Raw genomic sequence first — 12,153 nt, 5'->3', positions numbered from 1 at the left:
TGGGATTAAAGGAAATTGCAAAATGGTTTAAGCAAGATGATCAGAACGAGCTAGTTACTAGAAGACAGTGAATTTAAAGAGAACGAGCAAGAAGAACTCGACTTAAGCTTCAAGTATAGATGGATATGGTAAGTTGCAGTCGATTACTGAGGTAGCTAAATCGTGTCTACTACATTTGGAAGTTCAATATTATTAGATATCAGGGGGAGAATGGGATTACGCTCAGTAAGGAAAGGCATAGCATGATAGATGAGTTCGAGTTACAATTGACTCGTTTTAAGATCACCATAATCAGTGTGCTTATACAGTACTAATTTAACATTCGAGGACGAATGTTCCTAAGGGGGAAGGATGTTACACTCCATAATAATCTGTGCTACTTGAATTAAGACGAGAAAGAATGAGTTAAGAAGGTTCAAGGAAAGTTAATCGAGTAGTAAGAATATCGTTGCCTTAAGTATCCCGAGGTGACATGGTAACCTAAAGGATTTGAAATAGCGTTATGAGTATGTATATGAGGTAATGTGAGTGACCTTTTAAAGTATTTGAGATTATTAGTAATGATATAGAAGATGGACAAAAGATATGAATATATTTTTGCGATTGGAGTTTTGTCGAAGCTTCGTAAGTTCTCTAGTTACGTTTAAGGTTATTGTGATTCTCCGGACCCTTCGAGATGTGTATGGATTGTTATGTATGTATATGATTATGTATATGAATGTATAAGAGGTTACATGAGGGTTGGAAAAGGATTATAAGTTAAACGAATCTGAACGAAATGAATCGGAACAACTTCAGAAAAAAATCTCGGACCAGATTTTTAGCCCATATTGTTGGAGGCATACCTCCTAGTATATGAGGAGTTTTAAGGTGTTTCAAAAGCCTAAAATGAAGTTCATCGAGTCTAGTTTTCAACGCAACAAACCGCTCGTCAAAATGATATCGGAATAAGGAGATATGGACGATGCAAGTTGGGCTGGCGGGGCAGAAACTGGAGACCCGATCCAAACACTCATATTTCGGCCCATGAGGCCCATTAAACTTAATATATAAGTCACCACTTCTCCCTATATCACCTAACACGACCAAAAACAGATCCAAGGACCCTTATTTTCTCTCCTAAACCCCCTTTCTAATTGAGCCATCATATAAGCTAAATCCTAGACCCTTGACATGATATTAGTTAAAGAGAAGTTGTAGCCTAAGTTTTCTTTGTGTTGTTAAGCAAGCAGCTGGAAAGAGGAACAATATTCTTGAAGATTCTGATTGTTAAAGGTAATTTCAACCTCCTACTCATGTTATTAATTTGTATTAGAGGTTTAATATGGTGTATACGTGAAGGAAACGTTGATATGCAAGCTAGAGAGAGAGAAAGCATAAGCCATGGCATTCGGCCATGGCTAGAAAAATTGGAGCTCAAATTTGTTGATCTAAAAATCAGATTTTCTAGTTATTTCATCCCTTATGAAGGTGATAATAACATGGAGAAGTCATTTGGAGCAACAAGAACAAGTATTAGTTCATTTCACAAATTCTAGCTAAGTGGAAGAGCCAACTTGCTAAGGTAAGAGTTGATTATTTTTCTATATGTCTTAGGACGAATTTGCTTGTGTTGTGGATGGTTTGAACATGTTATGGTGAGCATAAATGAAAGAAAATCATGAAATTATGTATCTTGATGTTGAAACATGAATTGTACGAATGTTGGAATGTTGTTGAAATGTTGTAAAAGCCGTAGGGGCTGTTTTATTCAAAAATGGTGGACTGATTTGAATCAATAGTTTGGTTGTTGATATCATGGATTATGTGATGAGAATGAAGGAATGTAATAGTTAGAGTTGGAGTTAAATTGGTTGTGGGTTGTTGTGAGAATTAGTGTGGTAATAATGTAGCTTACTTGCATATAAATAGATGATGAAATTTTCGTGTAACTGCTGTAGTACTTCACTGAAATTTGCTGGAAATATTGCTTGAAATAATGTATAAGAAGTGTATGTGGGCTGCTTGGTGTATTGTAGGTGTTCGATAGAATTTCGGGCATCCTTATGTTGTAGTTTGGGGGCTGTTTTCGGGAAAATTGGAGCGATTGTTGGATTGTCGGAAATATTGTGCAACTTGTTTGAAATGTCCTTGAATATTGTTGGTATGAGTTCGGGTTTGTATTTGAATGTATAAGCGGTAATGTGGCTTAAATGTAAGCCGTCGAATTGAATATTATGAATGTTGTAGAATGATGTAAAAGAGAGTTATTAATGTTATATTGCCTTTCGGATTGGTTATTGATGTTGCTAGGTTGGTTGTTGTTGTTGATGTTGATTTGGCCGAGTTAAATTCTCGGGGTTGACCTGTTTACAAGGGAAATGCTGCCCAAATTTCTGTAGAATTTAGTGCTAATTTGGAATTAATTGCCTAAATACCTATAGCTAATGTTCGGCATATTATGACGTATTTGTAGACCTTGAGAAGCCCGAGGCGTAGGTTGGGATTAGCTTGAATTTGGGCTAGCTTGGAGTGCGTACGAGGTATGTAAAGCCTATCGTTCCTTCTTTTTGGCATGATCCGTTTTGGAAGAAAGAAAATGTATAAGTATGCTTAAAAAAAAAAAAAAAGGGGATCCTATTATTGGAGCCACTAGGATGGCTAACATCTTTGACCCCCATAAGCTATTCCATATGGTCGGGTACATATTTTATGATGTTTAAATATTCTATTTGTTATGTTCTAGATGTTGTTCGAAAGAAAACGAGAAGACTAAAGCCTTTGATGAATATTTCGATATGAAAATATGGTTTTAAAGTCCCCTTTTGATCTGATCCATAATGTTATCCACATGTTTATTAGTATGAATATGTGATCCACAATGATGTCCGAAAAAAATATTTGATATGGCCAAAGTTTGGATATGTATATTTTGGATATGTGCGTATGATTCTAAAGCTCCCTTTGAAGTGCTCCATAATGTTATTTGAAATCTTCTTAATATAAATGGTACTCGAACTTCTAAATACGACTTATGAAATATTTTCGAAGATTCCGTACTTCGAAAGTTTGTAACTCTTTTATACTAATTCCAATTGACCCGAATTTTATTTTGAGCCTTCGGATGTCCGTAAAAATATTTGGCTATTGAGTTTGAAAGAAATTTATTTATTTATTTATTTATTTATATGCATATGGTTTCCGCACTACTCGCTCGTGCCTACTATTATGATATCGTTCGCCGGATCCCGGCCGGTTCGTTATCGTGCGCACTTTGATATACTCCGGTGTTATCTTGTGTTTATGGTTCACCGAGCCACTCGCTAGAGGGCCGGGTTCCACTTATATTTGGCGTTATCTTGTGTATGGCGTTATCTTGTGTTGTGAGGTGTGACGGGGATATGGAGATTTGAAACCTTCGGTGTTATGCTTGTGTTATGGCGCCATCGACGGCGGGCGACCATATTTTCTCGTGGCCCATGCATGACTTATATATTTCGTAAGTAAATATTTTGATATTTTGGACTTGCACTTGTTTTCCGTACTTCGTTTCGTTTATGGCTCGTGTTTGTTTTCTCGTATCTTCTCGCTTTGCATACTCGGTACATATTTCGTACCGACCCCCTTTCTTCGGGGGCCGCGTTCCATGCCCGCAGTACGGACGCACGCACCCGGTGATCCACCCGTTTAGGACACCCCTTCTCGCTATTCGGAGTGCTCCTCTCATTCCGAGCTTATATTTTTGGTATATATTTGTTAGTGCATTTGTATATATTCGTTCATGGGTACGGCGGGGCCCTGTCCCGTCATATGATTCTGTCTGTCTGTTTAGAGGTCTGTGGACATGTTTGTGGGTTAGGGTCTTTCTGTACGGATGCGTGTGTATATGTTGTGTTTGGGCGATCCCATTCGTCGCGGCGGCCGGTCCGCATATGTTTACATGTTGCTTTGTTGGCCCTGTGTGGCCTTTGTTGGTATTTTCTGTGCGCAGGGTTATTTTGGATAGTCTGTAAAACAAAGGAAACTCTGCCGAAATTTTTCTGGAAAGTATCTAAATTTGAAATATAGCCTTGTCGGCTTCTGCTATATACTTGAATGCGTTTGATATGATTTGAGATAGCATTTGATAGATATGTTTGGGTGCGTTGTTGGTGTTGTTGTTGATGAATTTGGCCGAGTTAAAATCTCGGGTTTGGTGTATTTACGTGGAAATGCCGCCCAAATTTGTAGAATTTGGTGTTTGTTTGGAATCGGGTTCCTAAATGCCTTTAGCTAACGTTGATATTTAATGACGTATTGTAGATCTTGGGAAATCTGCGACGTAAATTTTGATTAGCTTTGAGGACAGACGAGGTATGTAAAGCTCACCCTTTCTTTCTTTGGCATGTCCTAGTATAATTAGGCTATGACATGAGCTTCGAGGTAATTCGACTCTTAAGTTTCGAGTATATTTATGATTCATATGTCCTTATTGATGTTAATATCCTTAATATGGTCATGTTATGGTCTTTATGTCTTGATATGGTTGAATGTAGAATGTTATATAAACAGTTTCGTTTTAAAAGAATCCTATGTCTAGAAACGTCCGTAACTTTCGTAAATGGAACCGGATTGCGTTGAAACGTTCGTAGGAATTTTTATAATGCATAATGATGTTAACTTTCATGGGCGGGGCTCGGATTGGTTGATGCATATCCGGGATCCCCGAGATTTACTTTTGTATGGTCTTACCGACTTGTTTTTGAAAGAACCTAACACGAATTCCGTTTGGACTTTCGAGCGTCGGTTATTTACTATTTCATTGAGTCTGTGATGATGATTTATATGCATGTGGTCTCTCACTACTCTGCTCGTGCGAGCCGTTGCTATTTCTTTCACTGCGTCCCGGGCCAGGGCATGTATTCGTGCAATTTCACTGCATTATTCACCGCGTCCCTCACTAGAGGGCCGGGGCACGTTATATATATATATATATATATATGATATATGATGATGATGTGATGATGGGGAGATGGCCAGGATGGCATATGATGATTCTATTCACCGCGTCCTTCACTAGAAGGCCGGGGCACGTTACATGTACACATATATCATGATTTTACTTACCGCATCCCTCACTAGAGGGCCGGGGCATGTTATGTATGCATATGTTCAAGATGATTTTCTATTTATGTCACTCAGACCATTTATGATTTTGAAATGCATGAGTTACGTTTCAAGGTAAGCTTTATGAGATTCTGGTTACTGTACTACTTTTCTGTCTTCTTTATTTCCGTACGATTCGGTTTTTCGTGTTTCATGCTTTACATGCTCACATACATTCCGTACTAACCCCCCTTTCTTCGGGGGCGCGTTTCATGGCGCGCGAGCACGAGACTCGCTTTTGGGTGAGCCGTCGGCCACTTAGGATCCCTACTCAGCCATTTTGGAGAGCTCCCTTGTCCGGAGCCCGTGTTTTGGTACGGCCTCTTTTGTTATACATTCGTTCATGTATGTGAGTAGTTCGATGTTCGAATCGTGGTTGTCCTGGAATCGTGGATTGTGTGTGAGTGATGTGAGTAGTTCGATGTCCGATGGTTGTCTCGGAATCGTAGATTGTGTGATGTGAGAGTCTGATGTTTGATGATTGTCCGGGAATTGTGCATAAGAGAGTACATGGAGTACATGTGTACATAGCATTGCATTGCATTGGCATTTTTACATCTTTGCATTGCATTGCATTTTGTCTTATATTGTGATGATCTGGTGATTTACTTGTGTTGTTGATTTCAGATTGGATATATTGAGACTTGGTACACTTGGGTTTAGATGCTTCAACCTAGGTGATGACGAATACTTGTTTCTGATTGTGTTTGACCTATTTTTGTTGATTTATCTGCCTATCCTGCGTTATTGTCTGAATTTTTATTAGTTATACTTAGTCGGCCAATGGTACCTGCCAGTACTTTGGTTTTGTACTGACCTGCACTTGCTGCATTCTTTTATGAATGCTGAATTCTAGGTTGGATCTACTTCTGTTTCTCGTGGCTGATAGTCGCCTCGAGAGTTGCTTGGAGTCTGCGGGGTGAGCACGAGATGTCGGCCGCCTTGAAGATTCTTCTTATTTATGTCTTATTTCCTATTCTGAGACATATTCAAACTTGATGTATTATTGATATTCCAGACTTGTAGATTTAGTTAGATGCTCTTGTATGGCAAGACCAGATACTGAGGCGGATTTCATTTACTTCCGCATATCTTCTATATTATTATTGTCAGATTTACGTGATTTTATCTCTTCTGCTTATTTAATTATTTGTCTATGTTTTTACTATTATTGGGTTGAGGGTTCGCCTACCGAAGTGAGAAAGGTAGGTGCCCGCGTGACTTAGCTAAAATGGGTCGTGACCACGGGGCAAGTATAACGTGATATGGTTGAGTGAAGAGTATATGGCTGAACTACAATCCTGTGGCACCCTTACACTTCCATAGTACTATAACGGTAATCACATCTGATTTGTGGATCTAAGATAGTTACTGGGTCTGTCTCATTAGACGAGTCTCTTGTAATTTAAACGACGTCTGCTGGAACATGGCCTCTGTAATTCTCTTGATGTCAACTCTTATTAAAATCATCCGGGTTCCCAATTCCTATTCAGTTATCTTGTTCGCTAGCCCATACTGATTTTTGTTAGCCCGAGAATCTAACTAAGCCTTTCGATAATCTTTTTTGAGTCTCCAATTCATTTCTCGAAATGTGGGTATAACCTTATGACTTATACTCTTTTATGACCCCAAGATCCATCTTCTCTTGTCTCCTCTTGTACTTGGCCACGAACTTCGTCATCCTACCGTATTCTAACTTATTGTTGTCATCCATTTCTCACATTTTTCTCGTAACCCTTCACTTATCCTCCTATTATCCTCTGCCTAATGTTTCCGTCTCTTTCTTTATTCTAAAAACTTGAACAAGGCACTTGATAGCTTTTAGCTTCCCTTGCTTCATCCCACTTTGTTCTTCTGGTCACCCAATATTTTCCTTTACTGGGGACGAAACCCATGCTTAGGTTAGTACTTATCCCTTCTAGGATTCAACCACCTAGCTTCTAAACTTTCCAAACATTTTAGTAATCATATCTGACTGTACTGTTCTAGAGTACACCACCTTGGCGCCTCATAAGGGGAACTATTATCACATTCACCATATTATTTGGGAATGTCATCTAGTGCTAACAATCTGTCCATAGTACTGGGTTACTCTAACCCCAGCTAGATCCTAAAATTATGTCCTTCTCTTATGCTATATCTGCTAGTTCTCTTAAAGCATAACTGAAATGGGTGCAGCTAATTGTACGTACCTCTATTACAGTTAGAAGGGGACACAATGCTTATATTTTCCCGGCATGGATTGTAAATACTTATAATCTTCACTGACTAGGTACCTCGTATTCTTTTCACCTAGCCTCTTTTGCCTGCTGAAACTTATACTTTTACATCCTGATTCTCTCATAACACGCTATTCACCAGGTGTGCTAGATACTCCCATCTTAGGGTCTTAAGCAGGAAATTTGCACATCTGGTATGCACGTTATGATAGGGCCTCAGCTGCGCCATGTCATCAAGAACTCTCTCTACTAGTGCCCTTACTTGTTGTTGTACTAGTCCTCTGGCTAGCTGTAATCTTTCTAATTAGAAGCATATCAGTATCATTAGCAAACATAAGTCCTGACTCAAACTCTTATGACTTAGCTCTATAGCACGATTTGTATTTGAAAGAATGGTAACAGACTCCTAAATGCAATGTAGCTTCCTGTTTATATAATGTGGTGCACAACACACTTACAAACAAGACTCTACTAGACACGGCTTGTAGACTCCCTAGGATAGACCTACTTTGATACCATGTTTGTCATGCCCCAGACTTAGAGAGGCGTGGCCTGCACCCCGTGCTTCACTAGGCCCGAGCGTACCAATCTGTAGGTCATACAACCTGTGTCTCAATGAATAGCTTAGGCCAATGAAGCCGATCTATAAGTGTGGTATCGTAACTTAGGCCGACAAGGCCATACACTAAAATGTATGTAAAGAACAATCAACTTAACCAAATCGGGATTATACCATATGTAACATAAGTTTCGCTATGCAGTCTGAAAAGGCCGCCATACTGACGCTACTAGACATACAAGATATGTTTACAAGCCTCTAAAGAGTGAAAAATGTACTTTGGCCGGGACAGGGCCCAGGCCTACCCATCATCTATGTTTACACAAAACTTTGGACCTGGTAACTCCGAAGGACATGGACCTTACCACACTAGCTGGTACTCAGCAAATTTACTTGTGTGGTCCCTTTAGCTACCTATTTGAACCTGCGGGCATGAACACAGCGTCCCCGGCAGAGGACATCTATACGAAATAATGTGCTGAGTATGTAAGGCAACTGAAACTGGTACTAAACTGAAGTACAAGATAAACTGAAGGGTCAATAAAGAATCTTTCTATAGATAACTGCCTATGTCATCTAACAGCTAAATAACAGAATATCAAACTACTTAGCCTCAAGTGTGGCATCTAGACATGTGTAGATAGCCCTGAAGGAAATCTTTATATGTATAGCTCCGAAGGAAATCTATATCTGTATAGCCCCGAAGGCAAGTGTGCATCTGACCGAAGTCATTTGTATAATCAATAGCCCCGAGGGCATCATGTAAATAGACAGCCTCGTATGCAAGTACATACTTCCATGAATTCTACAATACTCTTTTCTATCTACTAACTATATAAGCAACCATGTTGGTCTGAAGATAAACTCCCGATAAGGAAAACTACTATGAAGCTATCAAGAATAATATGGAGATGAGATCCTTGCAGAGGCACTTCCTTGTGGTCTTATTCGGACTTGCTCGGTTGAGGATTAATGCCAAAACAAAGAAAGGAATAGCCTTTAAGCACTAAGTTTCGAGTCGCCTAACAACACAATCCACGCAGCTCATCTAGCGCCTCAACCTATAAAAATGTTAACGCTCCCGTTATACTACAAAACACTAGTATATCACGTATATCGAGCGGCATGCTCGTTCTATAATGAATCGGACAGAATCTCTCCCATTTTTTCCATTTTCCCCATGCTCAAACAATCAAAATAACAACAAACAAATCAAGTCTATCAATCTTAGCAATCAAACAGTTTAGAACAGCCACCAAATAACCCATAAGCTAACAAAACATCTGTCACAGCCCAATCAGAGGAATATGACGGACACCCAGAAGCTGACCTCCTAGATGCCACTAAACGTACATGACATATTTGCTCATGCTCATTCTAGGCCACCTGAGGGCACTCACAACATAATCTATTGACTGATAGATTTCATAAACTAGAGGGTCAGCCCCTCAAAAGATATATATGCATACACCACTAAACTGAACCGGGGTACATGCCGACAAGGCTACCCGATAAAACTAGATAACCAAACATGTGCTGAGCGGGCCATACTATCTGACCGAGTACAAGCGTCTATGAGCCTCTACTGACATACTGGACATGCTGCGGATGGGACAGGGCCTTCTCCCTACCCATAACATCAGGACACATACCCGGTCTAGACGGTAACCCCGACAAGAGAGTAGTGCTCCACTATCAAGCCGGGCCCCAAGGATGCAATGCCGTCTTCCCCGCCTATCCGAACTGCGAGCATGAACGCATCCCCCCCCCCCCCATACAATAGGGGAGTCGCATTTGATAATGTACCGAGTATGTATGTATAAGAGTAACATACACAGGAGTCATGAAGAAAATCTAAAAATCATAAACTAAACTGACTAACTGAATACATTTGTATGAATGCATCTGTATGTCTGACTATCTGAACATATCTGTATGAATGCATCTATATGTCTTCTTCCGAAATCGCCTTCGCGGGCATACGGTATGCACAGTCATAGTGGCGAGGAACGTCGGCCCGATCCATATCCCATATGGCCCCTTCGGTGCATAATAACATAACGGCCCTTCGTGCATAATAGCATAATGTTCCCTTCGGGCATCATAATCATTATCACTGTGCACTAGCTGATCAGGTGGTAATGCGTATATAACTCCTCGCCCATTTCCCCATATCCCATATATATATATACACACACACACATAATATACGCGTATATAACGCCTTCTGGTCACGGGTCAATATGCATATATGTAAATGAATGCAATGCATGAATGTGAACTAACGTAATCATGATATAAAACTTAGGACCCATGAACAGAAGGAACAATCATAACAAGGGGTATAGGATCATCAAGAACTGAGATACTCCTAGTACTTCTAAGAGTAGAGTAATATGGAGACTCGATTACTCGTTGTTCGCTCATGTCATAGGATCATGCCAAAATGAAAGAAAGGGAAAGCCTTAACATACCTTTCGGTAGCCTTAGCCACTTAACGTTTATCCTTCCAAGCTCGTAAATCCACACGTAAACCATCCATATTATCATTAGGCTCAATATCATACACTTGTCTCAAGCATCCAAATGAAATCTTTTTAGAATCTGCCAAAATTCGGGCAGCATCTCTCCTGTTTATATGCCTAGCCCAAAATTATAATCCAGGAACCAACAACAATAATAACAATACAACCATCAACCACAATATTAACAACACCAATAGGTTCCGTAAAACATCCCACATGATGTTTTCCAAATTTTTCAACTAACCATAACTATATCCACAATACCATAATCAAGGAATTATATTTAATCTCAAATTAGTCCAAAATCTCCTTTCAAATTCACCTCATGGCCATCAACTTCAATTCAACACTTTATGATTTTTCTCCTATAATTCTTTCCTCTCTAAGAATTGCTAAACCTTTACATCATCTCAATCATGTAAATAATAGGAAAAACATACCTTATAGTAGAAGAACTTCACTTTATTCACCCTTTCCAAGACCAAGTTCATCACCACCTTGAAGAGAAACAAAAACAATTACTTTCCATGGATTATCCTTGGGGTTTTTATGTTGGTATTCTCTTAATAATATGGAAAGGTTATGTAAGCTTATGGAAGGTTATGGAGGATTATGGAAGATTATGGAAATTTATGGAGAGTTATCAAAATTTATGGAGAGTTATGGAACCCTCAAGAGATCTCTAGAACTCTTTAGAAGTGTAGTGAATGAAAAGATGATGAAAAATGACGGGTTAAAGGGATATTTATAGGTGTGTTGGGTCGGGTACCGTAGCAACCGGGTACTGTAGCAGTCCGTTTCTGCTTTGTCGACTTAACTTGTAACGTTCATAATTCTCTACTCGATGTCGTATTGACGAGCGGTTTGTTGCAATGGAAACTAGACTCGACAAAATTTATTTTAGGATTTTGAAACACCTTAAACTCCCAATATACTAGGAGATATACCCCTCCAAATTTGACCCAAAATTTGTCAACTTTTATTCAAATTTTCGACAACTTATTTTCTTCGATTTGCTTGATCCCGAAACCTTTAGATGCTTGCTTAACACTTGGTAAGAGTATGAATTAACCTTATAAGGGTTCTATGACCTCTTCGAGCTTACGTTAGCTTACTCACAACACATGACGCGAAATCTTTTTTGAGGTGTAACAACCTCCTTAAACGATTTCCCGCTATTAATTCCGTATTTCAGTCTCACAATTTAGCTATGACCTGGATGAACATGAATATATCTTGGAGAGGATAATTATTACCTTATATGCCAATAACTACTCGTATACCACATTACTTCACTTTGAAGAAATCTCTGAGTTGCTAATCACGTAACTGGTGTGGACTTAACCTCTGTGTCGAAAACGTTGCAAAGTAAATTCTGCAATTGAAAGTGTGAAATGAAATCCCACTATTTACGTGAATGAGTTTTGGTGCCATGAAATAGAAGTCACATTTTTAATGCTACTCCCAAGTAGATGTTGCATATATTCCATAAATGAATACTCAAAAAGTGACATAAGAGATAAGCATGTAACTTTCGCCCTTATTACACATGGAGCTCTTGTGTCCAAATCAACATCTAACCTTTATGGTGTCAACACCACCTTGAATATAAAAATGTCACTAGTTGTCCTTGAAATCAAGGATCCACATGGATTGTCCATCTAATACTTATCCAAAAAGATCTTTAATTAATTTCTTGATCTCATTTCACCAAAATATTAATCAC

The 12,153-nt window shown here is 39.2% G+C and overlaps 1 long non-coding RNA gene across 1 annotated transcript; it reads left to right on the top strand.

Annotated features, from left to right (window-relative positions):
• Positions 1-806: 806 nt before the first annotated feature.
• LOC132046063 (uncharacterized) lies at positions 807-1,548 on the top strand. Its single transcript, XR_009412587.1, has 2 exons — positions 807-1,275; positions 1,342-1,548. It is a non-coding gene; the product is annotated as an uncharacterized LOC132046063 (long non-coding RNA).
• Positions 1,549-12,153: the final 10,605 nt, after the last annotated feature.

Source organism: Lycium ferocissimum, unplaced genomic scaffold (genome assembly GCF_029784015.1).
Source record: "Lycium ferocissimum isolate CSIRO_LF1 unplaced genomic scaffold, AGI_CSIRO_Lferr_CH_V1 ctg9238, whole genome shotgun sequence".
NCBI lineage: Eukaryota > Viridiplantae > Streptophyta > Magnoliopsida > Solanales > Solanaceae > Lycium > Lycium ferocissimum.
Note: the sequence above shows the minus strand (reverse complement) of the source record. Positions and strands in the feature narration are given on the sequence as shown.